Genomic DNA, 6583 nt, shown 5'->3' on the forward strand with positions numbered 1-6583 from the left:
CATTAATCTTTAACCTCTGTCCCCAACACTTCCCAATAAGCTTTCGCGTCATAGCCATGCATACTCAAAGACCACACCTCAACCTCCCAGCCTGGTCTATCCCTAAACCCAGTTGCCTCGCCAAAGAGCTCTCTGGAAAATCTACTGTCCCAGGGCTACTGGAAAATTAATTTAAAGAACCAGTTTGCCCTTGAGGAAAACTACATGGACTTGGTGATTGAAAAATTGCATTAGACCCACTGGTTGAAAAACAATACCTTGAAAGTGATGGCTTAAATTTGCCATGGCAGAAATAGAATATTCAGGTGAAATGATTATAATTGATTATCAAAGGACATTTCTTTGATCTTTGATTATTTGCTGTGTGTAATGCAGGCCTGAAAAAAAATTTTAAGGCTAAAATTGTTTGAATTGATTGTTACAGTTTTAATATACTTTACCAACTAATATATTGATTGGGAAATATCATCAAATTCAAAATACAAATCCATACTTGTGCTAGGGCATTGGCTAAAGTTGACAATTCATATTGTAGTTCATATCATCAGCTATTTGCTTATTATACTAGAAAGGCATTGTTGAGTTTCTAACTTAGATCTTGTTTCAAAAAAAAAAAGACAAGATGTTAACATTAGGGAAAGGCCCCAAATAGAGTCACTTGTGCCAAGGCCCACATCACCTAACCTAACTGTAGTTTCAGCCTCTCCCAGGAATGTAATCTTAACCAGTCAGTCTGGAATTTCCTGGTCAGCACTATTGAGGTAACCCATATGATAGATCCCTACCTACCCCTAAAGGAAGGTGACCTTGCCTGAAACAATCCATTCTTTGCTGGTAACTTTCTTGTCCTGCCTTCTCTTGTCTATAAGTCTTCCATTTTCTACAGCTCCTGGGAACTTCTTTCTATCTGCTAAATGGAATGCTGCTCAATTTGTAAATCATTGAATAAAACCAATAAGATTTTTAAATTTACTCAGTTGAATTTTGTTTTCTCAACAGTGTCTAAGTTCTTTCATTATGATATAAATCATTGTATAATAACTAATACTCATTTGCCACTAAAAATTCACAAAGCAGTATTTCATACACATAAATTAGAAGTCTCTAAATCATTATCCAGTGTATATTTTATAGAAAGTGTCTGTTACGGAAATTCATCAGTATAAAAATAACTGCTATTAAAATTTAGAGTGTATAATAAGGATATTATTTTAAATTTATTTTTGTTTTTAAGTAAATGGCATTTATACTATTTAAATGGTATAAAACTTTTCTATATACACTTCACCACCTTTCCCTAATATTAACATCTTACATAACCATCATAAATGATCAAAAACAGAAAACTAACATTGATATAGTACTATTAACTAATCAAAGACCTTATTCAAATGTTACCAATCATCTTACTAATGTGTTTTCCTGATCCAGAAAAAAAAGATCAAAACCAGGGTCCACATTGCATTTGGTTGTCATGACTCCTGAGTCTCTTTCAATACAGAATAGTTTTGTTTTGCTTTGTTTTGTTGTGTTCCCCTCCCCCCCTCATGACTTTGACAATTTTGAAGATCACGAGCCATTTACTTGGTGGAATGTCCCATAATTTGGGGTTGTGTTGTAATAAAAAAATACATTTGGCCTTTGTCCCTAGTCCCTGCCACTGAGCTCCTAAAACCCTTGGATTTCTTGAGTAGTAGCAATGTCTTTGTTATGTTAATGTGGTTACTCAACCCGGAATTGGTCATGTTATCAAAGGAAAGAACAAAAACAAAAATAAAACCAAAATCTAAAACTAACCATGTGATTAGAGGGTTAGAACTTCCAGCCCCTGTGGAGAGGACAGGGTCTGGGGATTGAGTTTTATCACCAATAGCCAATGATTTAATTACTCATGCCTACATAATGAAGCCTTGGCAAAAATCTTTTGAATAACAAGGTTCTGGGAGCTTCTGGGTTGGTGAACCCATCAATGTGCCAGGACACTGGCACTAGAGAGGGCATGGAAGCTCCACATTCCTCCTACCCCATCCACCCAATACGTGCCCCATACATCTCTCCCACTTGGTTCTTCTTGAGTTGTATCTTTTATATAAAACTGTAATTGTTAAGTACAGCACTTTCCTGAGCTCCATGAGCCATTCTAGAGAATGATCAAATTTGGGGGAAGGTTGGGAAACCCCAAATCTGTGGTTGACCAGACAAGTTCGTTTGGGGACACCCATGAATTGCAGCTGGTATCTGAAGTGGGGACAGTCTCTTGGGACTGAGCCCCTTCACCTATGGGATCTATGCTAACTGCAGGCAGTTAGTGTCATGATTGAATTGAATTGTAAGACACACAGCTGATGTCACACAAAATTGGTCTTCGGAAATGACATGCAAGGTTACCTGACATCTCCTCATGATAAATTTAGGTTATGATTTTTTGTAAGATTACCAGAGAAGTGATGTGGAGCCCTTCTCAGTATATCATGTCAAGAGGCACATGATGCCGATGTCTCATTACTGGGATGTTAACATCCATCACTCAGTTGAGGTAGTCTTCCAGGTTTCTCTACTATAAGGTCATATTTTCCCCAAATGTATTATTCTTTAATGTTTCACATTCTAAGATAAAATATTAAACTACTCATAACTTCTTCCCAGATGTCAAAAATATTTTCTTAATCACCAAGAATAAGAAAATAGAAATACATTAGAGAAAATGAAAGAAATTTATTTGTGCAATTGAACAAATTTTTGGAGAAAATAGATGAGATGCAGAAGGAAAGAAGGAAAAGACCCAGAGTTAATAGTGACAGAAGAATGTAGGATTGAAATGTCACAGATTGGGCAGGATATGAATTCTATCTCTGTGACAATCATAAGAAATGAATTTCCACTTAGACTAGAAGAGGAAAAAACCCAAAGGCCCCATTAAACTTAATGTATTTTGTATGAATGCAAGTACACATCCATATAACTTCAATATTCAGAGGACTAGTTGATAATTATCCACCTCACGTTATAGATAACAAGTTTTGAGGAACATTACACACAAATTCTTCCAAATGACAAAAAAAAAGTGCTAAAACTTTTTACTTCAAAAGACTTTGTATTTTGTCTTTGGGAGAAGAAAAGAATCAACTGGAGATTGACAATAGTACAAAGAACGGCAGCACTTATCACATGCTTTTAGTAAACATGAAGAAAATTAAATGCATAACAATAGTGTTAAGCATTTAAAATTGACCTCTGATTCTAAAATATAGCTATATTATTAATAGTACAAAACAAACTATTGGAAAGTAAGATCAAATATCATGTGCCATTGTTAAACACAATAGAGTTGATTCTTTTTTTTTTATGGTGAAAACTTATATTTTGATTTAGCCAACTGGATTCAGTTTGAATCCAGTTTGAATTCAGTTTGAATTGCAGATGCTCAATTTTGCTGGCAAAACCCAGAGCATCGTTGTCAGGAGCCAGTCGAACATATACCTTCTTCTCTCCATTGGGCCTGATCAGGGTGTTGACCTTGGCCACATCAATGTCATAGACTGTCTTCACAACCTATTTGATCTGGTGCTTGTTGGTCTTGATGTCCACAATAGACACAAGTGTATTGTTGTTTTCTATTTTTTTTTAATTTTTTTTAATGTTTATTTTATTTTTGACAGAGAGAGACAGAGCATGAGCAGGGGAGGGGCAGAGAGAGAGGGGGACACAGAATCTGAAGCAGGCTCCAGGCTCTGAGCTGTCGATGAGGGGCTCGAACTCATGGACCTCAAGATCATGACCTGAGCCGGAGTCGGACACTCAACCGACTGAGACACCCAGGCGCCCCTGTTGTTTTCTATTTTATTCATGGCTGACTCAGGAGTCGGGGGTCAGGGGGCGGGGTGGAACTTGATAGTGCTTGATGATGGCATACTGGTCAACCTTGCTTCTCCTGGGGGTGCTCTTTGAGGATATTTGGGCTGCGTTCAAAGATGCAGTGTCTTGGGTAGTTGGAAGGTAGGTGACTTGAGGATCTTTTTTTTCATGTGTGACTGGATGCCTTTCAGCACCACTTTCTTGGCCTTCAAAGCTTTTGCTTTAGGTTGGGCTTTGGGAGGGGCAAGAGCTTTAGGTCCATTTTCATGACAGGGAGAGGATTCATCTTTTGTGCAGCAATGCTAGTATTCAGATCATCCAAGAACTTTATCAGCATAATAATGGAATTTTCGTCATCTGGTATGAACCATAACAAATAATAACATTGAAGGTAGAACATTTTCTTAGAATACAAGCCTCAGCAGCACACGCATGTTATTTGGTTAGGTAAGAAGTGCTAAATATTTCTCACCTATTTAAAATTTTTTGTAATGTTTATTTATTTTTGAAAGAGAGAACGACAGAGCATGAGCGCAGGAGGGGCCGAGAGAGAGGGAGACACAGAATCTGAAGCAGGCTCCAGGCTCTGAGCTGTCAGCATAGAGCCTGATGTGGGACTTGATCCCACAAGTGTGAGATCATCTTCTGAGCTGAAAACAGACACTTGAGCCAAAGTCAGACACTTAACCGATTGAGCCACCCAGGTACCCCTTTCTCTAAAGGTACCCCTTTAGATACAACTTCTAATATAATCTATGTAGAAGAGATAGTAATTATTACCAGATTTTCAAATTCCAAAAAGGCAAACATGTCTGTAGGTGAATATTTTGTGGGCATTTGTTCAGTAATGACATGAGTAGAAAAGACTATATGTACTCTTACTCTTGTTGATTGCTGACTACCTACAAAAACTTCCAGAATAACCTGTTGGTCAAGCAAAGTCAAGTGTGTTAGGCTTAAGGCAGCAAGGGAGAGCACCATCTTAACAGAGTCTTAGTGTCTCAGTAGAGGAAAGCTTTAGGGTCTGGGCTCAGGTAACTTAAGGCAAGTCCTTCAAGGCAGGGAATAGGTGAAGATTGGCCAAAGTTTGTGATGTAGTACTTCAGGATTGGTGGACACAGTGGGTCTTAAAACAAGTCTGGATAAGCAAACTCTTGTGCTGATAAGCAAGGTGTTTGTGCAGGTGAGCACACAGTTTTTTTGATAAGACTAGCTGTTTGCCACAATGAAGCAACTGTTTGCCTTGATAAATCAGTTTGCAGAATTTCCTGAAGCACATGATAAAGTTAGTTATTTATTGGGTTGCAATCTTATTTTCCTGAGAGAGAATTTCTTGGAGAAAAACAGTTAAGTTATGTTGACATAGATAATATCAATTCTCAGCACAAGGTATACAAAAACTACAATCTATTTTTTTTTGTTTTTTGTTTTTTATTTTATTTTTTAAATTTACATCCAAATTAGTTAGCCTATAGTGCAACAATGATTTCAGGAGTAGGTTCCTTAATGCCCCTTACCCATTTAGCCCATCCCTCCTCCCACACCCCCTCCAGTAACCCTCTGTTTGTTCTCCATATTTATGAGTCTCTTATGCCTTGTCCCCCTCCCTGTTTTTATATTATTTATGTTTCCCTTCCCTTATGTTCATCTGTTTGTCTCTTAAAGTCCTCATATGAGTGAAGTCATATGATTTTTGTCTTTCTCTGACTAATTTCACTTAGCATAATCCCCTCCAGTTCCATCCTCCAGTTGCAAATGGCAAGATTTCATTCTTTTTGATAGCCGAGTAATACTCCATTATATATATATATATACACACACACACACACACACACACCCCACATCTTCTTTATCCATTCATCCATCGATGGACATTTGGGCTCTTTCCATACTTTGGCTATTGTGGATAGTGCTGCTATAAACATGGGGGTGCATGTGTCCCTTCAAAACAGCACACCTGTATCCCTTGGATAAATACCTAGTAGTGCAACTGCCGGGTTGTACGGTAGTTCTATTTTTAGTTTTTTGAGGAACCTCCATACTGTTTTCCAGAGTGGCTGCACCAGCTTGCATTCCCACCAACAACGCAAAAGAGATCCTCTTTCTCCACATCCTCACCGACATCTGTTGTTGCCTGAGTTGTTAATGTTAGCCATTCTGACAGGTGTAACAAAAACTACAATCTAGATAAAATAATTCAAATGACTAGGGGATATGACAACGCCACAAGTACACATGGGAAACACAAGGGATTGCAGCAGCAAATCCTAAAAATAAAAATTTATAAAACATACTATATTCCTTATTTTGTTTAAACCTGATAGAAAATGTGCAAAACCTTTTTTGTCATCTGTGTTAGACTTTATTGAAAATAATTTTAGGAAAGAGAAATTTGAAGCCATTTTTGAAAAAATGAGAAGAAAGTCAAGCTGAAGCTATCACGACACTAGAAACTCACTTCAGGGAAGAAGGCCATGCTCTGTTAGAAATCCTTGTGACATTAATTGTTACATATTTCTGCAACACAAGTAGACGTTGGTCTTGAAAATAACCAGTTTTACACTTATTTGCTCAGTACCAATGTGGCATAATAGCCTGGCTAAAAATTGATGTTAAATGCAAAATGACACAGGAAAAAAAAAATCACTATACACGATATACTTGAAAACATCAAAGGAATTATACATTTTTTGAAGTCAGAGCAGTCGCGTTTATGAAAAATATATTG

The 6583-nt window shown here is 37.4% G+C and overlaps 1 pseudogene; it reads right to left on the minus strand.

Moving 5' to 3' along the window:
* Positions 1 to 791: 791 nt before the first annotated feature.
* LOC115501965 lies at positions 792 to 4836 on the minus strand (annotated as a pseudogene).
* Positions 4837 to 6583: the final 1747 nt, after the last annotated feature.

The sequence above is a fragment of the Lynx canadensis genome, chromosome A2, assembly GCF_007474595.2.
Source record: "Lynx canadensis isolate LIC74 chromosome A2, mLynCan4.pri.v2, whole genome shotgun sequence".
NCBI classification, from domain to species: Eukaryota; Metazoa; Chordata; class Mammalia; order Carnivora; family Felidae; genus Lynx; species Lynx canadensis.